The sequence below is a fragment of the Heptranchias perlo genome, chromosome 17 (assembly GCF_035084215.1).
Source record: "Heptranchias perlo isolate sHepPer1 chromosome 17, sHepPer1.hap1, whole genome shotgun sequence".
NCBI lineage: Eukaryota > Metazoa > Chordata > Chondrichthyes > Hexanchiformes > Hexanchidae > Heptranchias > Heptranchias perlo.
The window spans coordinates 32,958,610-32,974,615 of NC_090341.1; positions in this window are offsets into that span (position 1 = coordinate 32,958,610).

The following is a 16,006-nucleotide window of genomic DNA, read 5'->3' on the forward strand; positions in this document are numbered from 1 at the left end:
CATTTCAGATGAGGACCCTTCATCAGTATTGGAGAGAAACATTGGGCTCAATTTTCAAAGGGCGACGGGATGGCAGCGGGGGTTGGGGGGTCAATGGGTGCGCAGCAAACCCGGATAATAAGAACTTATCGTTCCCCTCGCGATTACGAGTTAATTGCTGGCCCTTAACGTGGTTTCCGGGTTTGCTGTCCAAAAGCTGCGCAGTGGGCACACTGCGCACCCGCATGACAGGCTGTCAGCTGCAGCGTCTAGATTTAAAGGGCCATTGCTCCATGGCTTTTGCTGTAGCAAAGACCAAGAACACACAATATGGAGCAGCACAGGGACAAGGTTGCTCCAAGATTTAGTGATGCCTCACTCCAGCTGCTACTGGCCGGGGTGAGGGGAAGGAGGGATATTTTTTACATGGCTAACAGGAGGAAGTGCCCTGCCTCTGCCACCAAGATGGCCTGGCTCAAGGTGGCAGAGGAGGTCACCAGCAGCAGCAATATCTCCCGCACCTGGGTCCAGTGCAGGAAGTGTTTCAATGACCTAACTAGGTCAGCAAAAGTGAGTACACTTACTGATTCTCCTGCATTCCGTGTTCCACTTCACCCACCCCCCCCCACCCCCCCAACTCATTCTGCACTGTCAAGACTACACCATCACATCACTCCTCACACCACTTAAGGCCTATCCTCAACTTACCTTCACTTCCTCAGCACTTCCTCACCTCCCCATTTGTGACCCCACCACTACCACTCACCCCAATCCTCATCCAATGTGGTGCCTCTGTCTCATACTCACCCTCTGATGCACCTCTTTCACAGTCAACCTCACCCAAATCAATGCATTCATCGGCTGGCCACTTCACCCTCACTCACTCACTCGTCTGTACTTTCTCCCCTTCTAGGAGAAGAGAGCTCAGGATGCACGCGAGAGGGTGAGGATTCGAGGGGGACCTCCACAAATCGTGGTCCTCACAGACGTGGAGGAGGAGGCCCTGCAGATCAGCTGCACCCTCGAGGGCCTGTCCAAGACTGGCACCCCACAAATGTCTGGTGACACAACTTCAACATTCATCACACACAACGTAAATTGACGTTAACAATGATTGCCGTGTTGAACACCTCAGTATGCTCATCGCAACATGACACATCTGTGATGATGCTTAATATTGCCTTCTGTTCCCTTACAAGCCATTCAACGACCGCAGTGATGGCAGAGGGGCAATTCCTCAGAGGAGCTCCATTTTAGCGAGCCATCCACCAACGCAGATACTCACACCTCGGTGGGTCCTAGTAGTCAGTTAGTTGGGTTGGCAGCTGGTGAGTCACTACACACGTAAACACAAGCAGACACTGGTGGCAGGGGAAGCTGTGGAGAGTCCGCATCGGTGGGCGCACTCCTCTCCAGTCTCTGCTCAGCCGGACGCAGATGCTGAACCCCAGGGGCCATCCTTTAAAAGGAGAATGATCGAGGGACAGCAGCACATTTGCGAGGTACTGGAACAGGTGCCGTACATACTCTCCACAATAGTGCAGAGGATGGAGGAGTCCAACTCCTGCATGAGTGGAATGGTGACACAGGTACGTGAGGGAATCTCTGAGATAGTGACACAGGGACTTGAGCAACTGTCTGAGATAGTGTCACACGTAACTGCTGGAACGTCTGAGACAGTGTCGCGGGTAAGTGCGGAAATGTCTGCGATCGAGATAAGGCTAGCCTCAGTTGAGCTTCAAGCACGGCTCACAAATGAGTCCATTCAGGCCGTGACAACGGCCATGCAGACTCAGGGTGAACTACATTCTGCTGCCATAGACAGGCAGACAGATACAATAGCACTGGCACATGTCCTCCAAACTGTTGTCCAGCAGAGTGGTAGGAGTGATGTCGGCCTGGCCCAGGAGAGGGATGATGACGAAAGGGGACATGGAAGTGGGGATACCACTCAAAGAGCTCCCATGTCTCACCCGTTGCCCTCCTCTCAACCAATACCCACAATGCTGCCTCTTCTCCAGGTGGCCAAGTCAGCCCCTGCACAGGTGCAGGTGGAGCAGTCTTTGGAGGGGCCCTCACCGGCTCCAAAACCCAGAGGGTATAGGCCGAAAGCATCTAAGCAGTCAGGGTATTGACATGACCAACCTGCCACTACCTCTGCTGCAGCCACAGGGGATGCACCACGTAAAAGTGGCAGGAAGAGACAGGTTAAGGAATTGTGATCTCGAAGGGTATGCACAAGGGTGTCTGACAGACTGTCATGTTTTTCATTTATATTTGTTTTTTGCTAAAGTCACATTAAATGTTATCATTCTCACCACTACTGCCATGTCTTGCCCATTCTTGACTGGCAAGGGTGATAGCGCCCTTTCATGTGCTTCACCGTGAACAGCGACACATGATGCCACCCAGTGGGTCACTTTACAGTGGGTGTATGTGTAGTTGCAGGACTGTTTTGTGTCGGGAGCAGGAATGGACTCTTCACGCTTTCTGATCTTACGAGAACCATTCACATATGAGTGACTCCCTGGCCTCACGAGCAGCCAGGTTAGCCGCTGTTCTGCCCATGGGTTCATCCTCCTCCCCCTCCTCCTCCCCCTCCTCCTCCTGCTCCTGCTTCTGCTCCTCCTCAATGTGGATGGCAGGTATGGATGGTGGATGAGGGGATGGGGCCTCCTCAATCGTTACACCTCTGTTGCGGAATGTTGTGTGGGACAGAATACACTACTATAATGCAACCCACTGTCGCGTATTGAAGCGCTCCCCCAGAACGATCGAGGCATCGAAATCGCATCTTCAGCAACCCTATCGCATCTTCAGTTATAGACCCAATGGCAATGTGGCTGTCATTGTATCGACGCTGTTGCTCACTGATGGGGTTCCTCAGAGGTGTCATGAGCCACGTGTGTAGGGAGTATCCTCTGTCCCCGAGGAGCCAGCCCTTAAGGGTATTCGGTGCGTGGAAGAGGCCTCAGATGTTGGATTCCCTCAGAATGAACGAATCGTGGCAGCTGCCACGGTGGTCACAAATGAGCTAAGCGTTGATGGAGCGATAACCCTTTTTGTTGATGAACAGTCCTGGCTCGTGTGGAGGTGCTCAGATTGCAATATGCGTGCAATCGATTGCATCCTGTACCCATGGGAAGCTAGACACAGAGTGCAATCCCACTGCCCTCTCCATCTAGCTGAGGGTTGTCCATGGGGAAGTTGACTTATTGCAAGACCCTGCGAAACAAGCCGTTGGTGACCTGCCTTATGCACTTGTGTGCAGAGGACTGAGATACCCCGGCAATGTCATCGGTGGCCTCCTGGGATGATCTGGAGGCGAAGAAGTTGAGGGCAGTGGTGACTTTAACAGTGACGGGTAATAAGATGCCGCAAGGCCCAGCCGGGAGCAGCTCGGCATGAAGGAGGCTGCAGAGGTCTGCGACCACCTGGCAACTCACTCTCAGCCACCGTATGCACTGCTCCTCAAAGAGGTCTAGAAAGCTAAGCCTCGGTTTGTAGACCCTCTGACGAGGGTAGTGCCTCCTGCAACGTCGCTCCCTCTGTTGTTCCCCTCTGTGCTCTTGTGCTGGTTCCGGTGGTGCAGCACTGTGTTGTGGAGCTCCAAGTGGCGGAAGTGCACACCATGCCTGGTGAGGATAGTGATGTTGCTTGTCCTCAGATGTCGTGGTGAATGCAGTCATCGTGCCCACCACCCCCCCCGCCCCCACCCTCCAATCCTGATGGTGTCAATTTGAGGGTGTCCAAAAAGTTGGTAAATATGTGTAAACAGAAGAATTCTGGGTGGAAATCAAGAATTTTCAGTCTAAACACAAGCATTTCCCAGCCAAAATTTTGTCTGAGAGAACTGAGTGCCCTGCTGCAATAACTGACCTTTTATCCCCATCTGTCAAACAGGCATTTAAATGTCCAAATGGCTGCTGGCTGAAACACAGCTCCTTCAATATGGAGTGTTTCACACAGCACGGGAAGCACACTAAAGCAGAATGAAAATCCTTTCCCTGCTTCAATCGCCATAAAATTAAGTACTTTAACAAGCTTAAATATCTTAATGTCTGCTTTAAATATCAGCCCGCCGTCTTTAATTGCTGGCGGGACTTCTGGATTGCTGAAGCGCACACACAGATGCATCTGTGTGAAACGCAGAAGTTGGCTGGTTGGAGCCGGCTTCCTTACCCACTCCGGGTTTTTCCAATTTTCGTTGTCCCCCCACCCTCAATGCTCCTGGACTTCTATTTCAAAATTGAGCCCATTATACCACTTGTTCTTGCTCCTGAGACAATTACAGTCACAGTGCAGGAGATGTGTATTTGGACACACCTGTGAAATAAAGCTGATGTTATAAAGTCTAATGTTTATACAGTATACAGACCAGTAGATACCTAGGAATGATGAGAACATAAGAACATAAGAAATAGGAGCAGGAGTTGGCCATACGGCCCCTCAAGCCTGCTCCGCCATTCAATAAGATCATGGCTGATCTTCTACCTCAACTCCACTTTCCTGCCCTATCCCCAATGGCCACATGGTTACAAGACAGGGATCTAATCAGGCTGATCAGATGATGGTGTAATCCATTGGCAGTGACATTCAAGCGACTGGCCTCCTGATTTAGATAGCCACCCAGGATATCTAAAAAATGGGTTCAACAAATTTAACAGTGGGCCCAAAGCCTGCGCAGATTGAGCGCAAGCCGTCCCACTGCAAATTGGTATGCTTTGTGCCCATTTTACACCTGAAAAATGGGTACAACACATATCAATTTCTACCCCGTTATGTTCATTCAAGAGATATTAAACTGATTTTAAATAAGAAGTGACCCAAAATGGGACAGTTTCAGTTAATTCACTGAATACATGAATTGTTGCAGGCGGGAGAAGAGAACCTTAATTCTATTCTTTGTTCTTGCAGTAAGAAATGTTATTTGAATCTAATGCGAAAAAGATTACAGGGCTATTTTTATTTTAGGGGAATAGAGAAAGATACTTGATACAAATGGGGAGAAATGAAAAAGAGCAAGGAGGATACAGTGATATCCTCATAGGAAAAAGTTGAGCCTTTTGATGTAAAAAATATTTAAATTGCCTTTGGTGAGTGGTGTCCTGCAACTTCTGATATTGAGATGTTTTGGTGGTCTGAAAGGTTTTGGATGTTTTTTTTATCATTTTGTAATTTGTTATATGATATGACTAGTGCTATATGTTTGTGGTGGTTACAATTTGCATGGATATTGAAATGTACAGTACAGCATTATGAATTGTAACATTATTATAGGAAAGCCTTGTTTTGTATCGCAACAATCATATTATTTATGCATTAGATATTTTAGATAACTTGATTTATAGTGGTATAAGACAGATGATGAAAGTGGGGAGAATTCCTCACTTCATTCTTGCTGGCTCTCCTTGGATTTTTATGTGCTGATTCTAGTTTGCATATATATTGAGATATATTGTATTGCATTACAGTTTTTCTCCTAATAGTTTTCAATAATACTGTTATCAAGCAGAATATTTTTGCTAAGTAATTATATTATTCATGTCCCGGCAATGTTAGTTGACATCAAATAGAGAATTACTATGGAAGAAGCATTATCGATCAGCTGTGTGTGAACTCTCGAGTTGCTCCAGTTCTGCAAGCAATCAAATAAAGAAGTGGAGATAATCAGTAGTTAAAGAAGAAAAATTCTGTAATAATCAATACAATTTTCAATAGTAAGAATTGAAAAGATCTCAATTTTGTCTACTTCGTTTCATTGACTGTACCAATGAAGATCATCAAAAAGAGATTTTTCTGACTAATAAGAGGTCCACTAAAGAGACAAACTTGAAGAGGTTTCGGGTTACTAAACATTGGAAAAGATTATCAAGTACTTTTTCTAACCTTATTTTGTCAAATAAAAGATCACTTCTATCCTTCCCTTATCATAAGTTCAACCGGTAGAGAGTACCGATTACGGAAGGATAAATGTATGTTACTTTGTCAATTCAAAATTAACTTTCTTAACGACACTGGTTATACATGGAAAGAATGACAGTAATACAACCTTTACTTGGAGAGTGGCACTCAAGACCTCGGGATGATCAGATCCTCAGTCTTGGGAGCTGGCCTGACACATCGTCTTCTTTTCCTTCTTTACCAGTGTTGGTGTTTTCTAGACTTCCCCTGACGTCTCTTCTTCTGAATCCCTTGATTCAGAAAGCACACCTCAGCTTAGGTGTAATGCCTTCTTTATACCTGTAAACAATTTTACAACACCAAGTTATAGTCCAGCAATTTTATTTTAAATTCACAAGCTTTCGGAGGCTTCCCCCTTCGTCAGGTGAACGATGTGAAATCGTTCACCTGACGAAGGGGGAAGCCTCCGAAAGCTTGTGAATTTAAAATAAAATTGCTGGACTATAACTTGGTGTTGTAAAATTGTTTACAATTGTCAACCCCAGTCCATCACCGGCATCTCCACTTCATTCTTTATACCTCATCACTGCTTTCATGTCTACATAAAACAAGCTCCGATCAAGAAAGGGATAGATTAAAATCTTCTGCAGTCATTGTTTTGTCCAATCTTTTCGAATGGTGTCGATTTAAAGACATGACTTCCCCTCTTCTTGAGTTTGTTGACAGTTCTTTTTAATAATCGAACAACCATTGTTGCTTTATGTGGCATTGACACCAATTTTGCTTTGAAGTCTCAGCTTTCTGATGTTACTGATTTTACTTTAAAGTGTCAGCATTTTCTCGTGACCTTGTGACAAGAAGTTTCTGCACATAGCAGACAAGCAGTCCATCATATTTTTTGATATTACTAAAGGACTAAAGGACCAGAATACCTTCAATCCCTCCTCAAGTGTGAATGGACTACATCCAAAATCCACTTTCACCACAGTCTTCTGAGTACCACTCTCCATACAAAACTGCATCAAGGAATCACTGTATTAAATCATGCTGGGTAACAAATTTTGACGACACAAAGCATACAAGTCTTTAACATTTTGTCTAAATGTCTGTCTCACTACACAGATTAAAATTCTGAGAATTATAATCATAACAAATTGAATTGCAACAAATAACATCATCATAATTTGCACCCAAGGATGTTGCCCGATGTTATATGCAACTTCCCACCATTGATAACTTCCCACTGCTTTTATTCCCTTTTCAATATCAGCATTTTGTTGCTTCATTTGCACCAAATTCTCTTGGGAAATGACAGTCCTTTCTATAGTGGACTTTAGGCTGAGTGATATTGGTGGGATAGGGTGTCCAAATTGTACAACTGCTCTCAAGGCCTCCGCCTGTAAGGTGATGTTGACTTGTATCCCTGTTGTGTTGTGTACTCAGACAGAACTTGGAATAGCTTCACCCACTTTGGTCATTTCTAATGGTGTAAAACAATAAGTCGGTTTGTCAATCCGGCATTTGGTCACGCTGACAGCTATGTTCTTTACCAAGAAAGCAAGGGTTTCATTCAAGTCCGTTATTTTAATCTTTAAAACAAGTATCTAGTTAGTATTTAAATACTAATTACATTTCTGCTTGTCTGTTCAATAACAAATCCATTCATAGGTCAGCCACCCAATTTACATTGGATTGATTTAATCTCAAAAACAGGGCTGATTTTTATCAGTGACGGTGTTTATAGTGTTATTGCGAAATTTACATCTTTAAGTTCTGATCAATATCAAGAAAAGATAATCCATCAGCCTGTCACAACATGCTTCACTCCTTATTTTATTGTAATTCCTCTCTCTTCTCTCTTCAGAACAGCATTATAATAAGGACAATAATTCTGGAAATAAATGACTCCTTTAGCATGGACTCTCACATCAGAATCTTTGCAAGGTTTCTTTGTGTGAGGTTTTGTAGCCTCTTCATGTGGTGCTGTAAAAATTGAATGCTACATAATGATATGTTTGTGTCTTAACACTGCATCAACGTGAGTAATTTTAAGGAAGTGGCCTTGACTGATTGATATGCACGCCCCTCTCATTCACTTAATTTCAAGGTTGAAGAGTACAAGGGGCGGATTTTCGACTACTGGCTGCCTGTTTCTGGGTGACCAGCAGAGGAAACTCTGGTGGGCAACTGGACATCCATTTTCCTGCTTTATTCAATTTTCAGGCAGGCCTTGAAATGGGTGCTCAGCATTCCCGACCATAACAAGCGGGAATCCGTTTAAATATGCAAATCAAGGTCCTACATCGGTTGTAAGATCCCGGTTGCAATTTTAATGTACAAATGGGCCCCGCATGCACTCTGCATGCTAGTCCCAGTTGTACCAGGTGTTGAGCAGCCGAACAAGCGATACTTAAAGGGACCTGCTGAGGAAATAGTAAGTCTTTGATTTTTTAAAAGATTTTTATTGGCCCACTGCCAACCCATTCCAGCAACCCCCCCACCACCCCCTGGGATCTGCGTCCCACCCCCCCTCGTCCCAACAGGCTCTACCAGCCGTCCAGCTCCGTACAGAAGCCGACAAATTTTCCCTGTTCAAAACTGACAAGTTTCAGCGGAGCGCCTGTTTGGCGCCCGCTGGTAAAGTTCAAATGTGGCCTGACCCTGAAAATGGTTTGGGCCTTGGGTGGTTGCCGCGGGATCACCACCAACTTTACATTGTTTTAGGCCGAAGTTGTAAATTCCCCCCAAGTTCTTTAAGGTTTTGTAGTAACTCAGTCCTCTGACCATAGAGATCAGTTTAATGGCCCTTCTCCCCACCATTTCCAGGGCTTAGCCGTTTCCTTTGTACCTCGGTGACCAGAACTGAATATAGTATTTAAGGTATGAGATGACTAGAACCTTGCACAGCTTCAGCGTGACAGCCTCAGACTTGTACTCCAAAAATTTTGCAATCTAATTCAGCATTCTGTTTGTTTTGTTGATTGCTGCTCCACAATGACTGGATATGTGATGTTAAAATGATCATCGGCAATGGTATTCGATAGAATAGTAACTACATGTTGCAAAGGACCAAAGAAAGCATAAAAATATTTATTAATAGTAACCTTAGAATAATGTAGAAAATAATTAGCCTTGTTAGAATTTTTTTAATGGTGCAAAAATAGTCATCTGAAGTAAACTGGGATTTAGAATATAAGAAAAAAATGTCTTTGATGAAATGTCAATCAAATAGAAATTGGCCGCCTTTTAACTCTGAATGTTGAAATTCTTTCCTTCACTAACTTTAGTGAAAAAGCACAAGTAAGAAGTGGAGAAATGTCAGTAGAAAACACAATGGACTAATGTATTTAGCACTGTTCTGACCATTCCTTCAACTCCAAAATTAATGATATAATGTCATCACCAAGCACTCCCAGGTCAGGTAAATTACAGTTCATTGCAGAGTAATTTCCGTGTACCCAGCCCCAACAATGAATATTAATCCCTTCATAAGAAGAGCAATCACTACTGCACATCTTTCAGAAAGATTGCCAATTTTAGGGTCAATCCGTGCTCAGGTGATGGCAGTGTTCTTCTGTGGACCGATGGCCTGTAGGAACTGGATTGAAACTGCCCAAACTAATTTTATATAGGACATTTACAACCAGCAGACAGAGGAAACTTTTATCCCATCAGTCTGAGGGCTGGAGTTAACTTTAGTCATTTGGGCTTGTGGTTGTGTTTTGGTCTCCAATGGGTGTAAAAGAGTTCTTTTGCATCTAAAAGACATATTGGGGTCTATTTTGACTTTTGGGCGACTGAACGGCGGAGTGCGCTGGTTGGCTGCCCATTCCGGTGGTGAAGAGGCCTCTGTGATTTTGAGGCCCCGACCTCATTTAAATCTGCCAGGCCTCTGTCAATGCCACTTTTAAGCCAGTTGAAAGAGATGCATGAAAGAAATTATTGTTAATATTTCTTCATCATTACTCCTCTCGACAGAACAACAGAGATTGAAAACCTGACATTTGGCAAAGAACAACGTCGAGCCCATGTCTTGCTTTTTATTGGATTCATTCATAGTCTGTACAACATCATGGTGAGCAATAAATCTGCCCATAATTAGTATTGTCCTTAAATGGGATGAACCATGTTGAAGCCCAATGTTGAGCTGAAATGCACAGGTCACAGAAATCTCGCAGATGCACTGACTTGGCTTAAAAAGGTGCGATCCAAGTTGGTCATAGAAAACTCTTTCACTCACGATTCTGCTGTACTATTGCTCCATGACTGTTCAGAAATAAAAGAGATGGCATTAACCTCAGTGCAGTGACCTAAACGTATTTTAACGGAGAGACTCGAAAGGTTAGGAAGTTTCATTAAGTTGCCTTCCATTTCAAAGGCAATAATTTATTTCCAGCAGCAAATGGGTTTTCCTATTAGCTTTACCTTTAAAAATGGATGAATTAGAAACTGCATGGTTATTGCATTGTCTAATGTTCATGTATTGTAATGAATGAAGTTGTCAATCAACTTAATGACATTCGCTGTTCGTTGCATAGTTAATTTCCACTCTCAGTTTACATTGCTCATTCCATATCAAGTTCTCACTATTCTTCTGAAATCCGTTCCTTTGTGGACCAATAGACCGACCAGTAACTGATAAAAGAAACAAAAGTTCCTCTTATTTTCACACCTGGTCCTCTTGATATCAGAGGAGAGCGTGTTAAAACTGCATTCTCTCTGTGGCACCTGCATTAAGTTGCACAGACCCATTCTCTTTCTGTATGGCTATCCTCTTGGGCTTTAATGAAAAATCCCCCTGAGCGACATTTCACAAAGATGGATGTTGGGTCTGTCGCATCAAACAGAGCTTGTTCATTCAGAACAGAACAGAACAGCAGCTTAGATGAAAAGCAAGGTTACGACCTTCCTAATGCAGAAATTGTACCTTCCTGACAGAGGATGATAAATAAAGGAAACACAGGTTGAGGATCATATTTCTGAGGGAAATAAAGGGATGCACTGTGTAAAATGAAGAAAATGGCTGCTAATGGCTGAAAGGGGCATCAGTTACAGGGGTTCAGCAGCAGGGAATGTTGAAAGTTCATGAAAAACAACAGTTCATACTCTGGTATTTCGCCACCATTCAAGGGCGACACTGCTGAAGAAAATATTGATTTAAAAACAGAGTCTATGAAGTCTGCTGCCGTTTTCCATTGTTTTTGGTACAAAAGAAGCAAAAATACACAAGCTGTTTAGTGAAATATCTTGTAGGTAAAAGTCAATCATTTCATTCAGGGAACAAATTAGTTCTGGACATTTTCAGCTGGAGTTATTGTTCATAAAAGACATCCAAAATGTTCAGTTACAAAATGATATATTCCCCTTTTTAAAAATAAACCTGTTTTGTGTGTCTTTCTTAATTTATGAATACTGACTCATTCTGTGCAGTGGCTGCTTAGTTGCAGTTCTACATCAATTTTTAACAATGTAATATTTATCTGGTGAGATTTTGTCCCTTAGAGATTGACTCAAATTGGATTTCTTTTCTTATTTTATACCAAAAAGTAAACTGGAGGAATAATACCAGCAGAAAACTTTAGTCTAAGTTTTGCCTTTGTAAAAAAAAATTAGCATGACAAAAAAGCATAAGTAGCTTACCGTGCTACCTGCATCAAACCATGTCAACTGTCAATTGTACCACTGACGTGGCTGAAATCAGTTAACTCAGCTGAGAACTAAACCTGGGAGTTTCTTAGTCCATGCAATTGAGCCATTTGGGGTAGCATAATTGGGAATTTCTTTCAGTCCCAGCACTAAATAGGGGAAAAACTCTCCAGTGACTGAAGTGGTACCTAGCACAAAGGAAGATGGTTGTGGTTGTTGCAGGCCAATCATCTCAGCCTCAGGGCATCGCTGCAGGAGTTCCTCAGCGCATTATTGACCTTCCCTCCATCATAAGGTCAGAAGTGAGGTTGTTCACTGATGATTGCACAGTGTTCAGTTCCACTCACAATTCCTCAGACAATGAAGAAGTCCATGCCCGCATGCAGCAAGACCTGAACAACATCCAGGCTTGGGCTGATAAGAGGCAAGAAACATTCGTGCCACTCAAATGCCAGGCAATGACCATCTCCAACAAGAGAGAGTCTAGCCACCTCCCTTTGATATTCAATGGCATTACCACCGCCAAATCCACCATCATCAACATCTTGGGGGTCACCATTGACTAGAAACTCAATGGGACCAGTCACATAAATGCCGTAGCTACGGGAGCAGGTCAGAGGCTGCGTATTCTGTGACAATTGACTCTCCAAAGCCTCTCCACCACCTATGAGGCATAAGTCAGGAGTGTGATGGAATACTCTCCACTTGCCTGGATAAGTGCAGCTGCAACAACACAAAAGGAGCTCAACACCATCCAGGACAAAGCAGTCTACTTGATCAGCAAACCATCCACTAACTTAAACATCCATTCCCTCCACCATCGGTGCACCATGGCTGCATTGTGTACTATCTACAGGGTGCACTGCAGCAACTCGCCAAGGCTTCTTTGACAGCACCTCCCAAACCTCACCCTCTACCACCTAGAAAGAGAAGGGCAGCAGGCGCATGGGAACGCCATCACCTCCAGGTTCCACTCCAAATCACACACCATCCTGACTTGGACATATATCGCCGTTCCTTCATCGTCGTTGGCTTAAAATCCTGGAAAACTCTACCTAACAGTACTGTGGGAGCACCTTCACCACACGGATTGCAGCGGTTCAAGAAGGCAGCTGACCACCACCTTCTCGAGGGCAACTAGTGATGGGCAATAAATGCTGGCCTTGCCAGCGACGCCCACATCCCAAGAATCAACATTTTAAAAAACTAGATGTTTATGACATTATCCCTTTCTGCAAAAACAATTGGGTGTTAGTAGTGAACAGTTAAAATTCAGGCACTGGGTCAACTTCACTTTGGTTTCTTTAGAAATCTGGTATAAGCAGCTGTGGAAATATAAATTTTCTTGCAAGTCTTTAATACAAGCCGTGATCATAAGCTTTCAATTCTGAAACATAGGGGGAGTAATTCAACTTGCGCCGGCTTCTGATGCAAAATGGGCAGCGCAATAGGACATTGGACTGAGGCCCGATCAATATTGGGCTTTGGGCCTCATTTGCATTAAACCAGTGAGCAGCGGATACCAATTTGGCAGCCAGCGCGCTTCCAGGGCAGATCGGGCACGGGAGATCACCCCCTGAAATTAGTGCCCTATGTTGAATTTACGTCCAAAAAATGGCGTAACATTGTTGAATTTCTCCCTCATAGTGCAAACATCACCCCACTTATTTACAAGAAATCTCTATATTATGAAGGTGTTATATTTGATCAGAATGGTCTGTTTTAGACTTACTGGGGGGAAAATTGGATAGGGCCTGTTTTTGGGCGGGAGTAGCACGATCTGCTATTACCCCGCGCCCATCCCTATTTTTACATACTGATGAGTTATGTTAAAACATTGAATAAAGGTTGCGCACCACTAAATCCTACATCCTCCAATCTGCAGGCCAGACCTCACCAATCTGCCGATCTGAGACTCCGTGTGCCAAGGTTCTCTGCTGATGCACCAGAGGCCTTGGTGCAAGAGGTGGTCAGAAGGAGGGACATCCTATATCCACGGTGGGGGGGGCGGGGAACAAGAGGCCCTCCTGCCATACACCCAAAAGGTAGTGGGAGGCAGTAAGGGATGAAGTCAATGCCAGGCGCACAGCATCATGAACATGGATGCGGAACAGGAAGAAGTTCAATGCTTTGTCATGAGTGGTCAAGATGACTGTCAAGTGGCGTCTCCTACCAACTACACCACTAGCCGCATCCATTGCTCCATGCACTACACCCCCCCATCACCCACATACCAATAAACCCTTTCCAACAGTACTCAACCTTCTCACCCTTATACATTACCACCGTTGCAAGCCGCCCACCCACAACTCACAGGCCACACACACTGGCAGCTATTCAACCATGATAGACACATCAACCAGACACACATCCCGCTTTCTTGCAGGAGAAGCTGGCACATATCAGGAGGCAGCAAGTGGCAGTGGTATTTTGCTCCTCGAGCCTGTTACAGCATTCGATCAGATCAGGGTGGACCTGTGACCTAACTCCATATACCCGCCTTAGTCCCATAACTCTTAATACCCCATAACCCTTAATACCCTTGGTTCACAAAAATCTATCAATCTCAGATTTGGAATTCTCAATTGAGTTAGCATTAACTGCCGTTTGCAGAAGAGCGTTCCAAACTTCTCCCACCCTTTGTGCATAGAAGCAGTTCCTAACTTCACTCCTACACGTCCTGGCTCTACATGTTAGGCTATGACCCCACTTCCTAGTATTCAAGCGTAGCAGATCTCCAAAAACCATTACAAATGTCTCCGCAGCCAGAAGCAATAATCCAGTCAAGAACCTGTAAATCCTGCACGGTCCCTTTAAATAGCGCCGGTGGGGGGCCCTCCAGGCGCTCTAAGACATGTTTAGATGGTCGGGGTTAAGACCATCGTTGAGATGAGTGTTAAGTCCCAAAATGGTGTCTATCACTTTAAATCAGCGTTGCACACTGATTGAAGCCATTTCCTCCCTACTTTACATGATTCCAGCATTCGTTATCTGTGCCTGCGCTAACTCCTATACCAAAATGGCGTCTGGTGCGCGTCACGCAAGAAACGTGCGTGCGCATCCAAGACGCCATCTTGGATGTCGAAGAAGCTGTGTCGAAACAACGGGTGCTACACGGACCAATTTAGCGCCCACTGAGTCTACAATTGTTATGCTCACCAAGCTTCATATAATGATCAACTACACACTGAAAACCAACTAATTATTCTTGGAATGCTATCGAAATATTGTATATGAAGAATGGGTTGCGTCATGATAGAAATTAAAATGCTCTGACAGTAGCGGATTGATTAATGCTGCTTTTAGACTAATTTAGTTCATTCATGCCTAAAAGTCACCCTTACAGAAGATTGCAGTTCACCTACATTGCTGTTTTTCTCTATGGGTGATGATGAACAATTGTTCTGGGATGGATTATGAGAATTATACAGTCACACAGGATAATGGATCATTGAGTTGTTGTCTCATTGTACATGATATGTGACGAGACATAGCTCTCCAGCACTAAACATTAGAGACAAATGCCATTAATTACGCACACCATTGGGTCACTGTAAAATCACCCTCTTCTCGGATCCAAAGTTACTGGTGGTTATATTGGATAGCCCCCGAAAATAGGTACTGGGATTGCGTTGCGTGATTAACCCACACCTGCTGGTTGCAATGCAGGCAGCACATAACATTCGTGCTGCTTGATGGTTTGAATGATTGCTGCGAGCAGCCAGCGCTACCTGCGCTGTTGATTGGCTGCAAGCACCAGTAGGGGGCCCTGCTACCGGGAGTGGCTCGTTCTACTTAAAGGCAGCCTGCACCTCTTAAAGGTGGGGTGCACTGTGGCTGCAGGAAGTCCTTTTGGAAGTGCTAGAAGTTATTGAAGAATGGCTGCGCCTGGGAGAGAGAAGCACCCAGGTTCTTGGACGGTGCACTGAAGGCCTTAGTTGAAGAGGTGGACAGACGGAGGGCCATCCTATATCCACAGGGGGAGGCAGGATGCCTTCCAGACATATGCTGAAGAGGCAGTGGGAGGCTGTGGCAGACGAGGTCAATGCCAGGAGCATCGCACCACGGACATGGATGCAATGCAGGAAGAAGTTTAATGATTTGACACGAGTGGTCAAGGTGAGTGAGTTTGTTCAACTGCCACGTGACACATCCTACCAACTGCAGCACTAGCCTCATCCACCGCTCCACGCACTGCACCCCACCCCTACCAACAGATACTTTCAATCAGTACGCAGCCCTGCAAATCAGATGCTGCATCTCACCATTACCACTCATGCAAGCCGCACACCCACAACTCACAGGTCACAGACTATTCAATCAAGACAGCCACATTATTCAAATATCTTGCAAGACACTCACTGACACAGTTTCTTCAGGAGAAGGTTACACACAACACTAGGCAGCAGGAAAGAACTGGGGGAGGACAGGCACGCCTAGATGTCCTCACCCCCATGAAGGAGACAGTGCTGTCCAT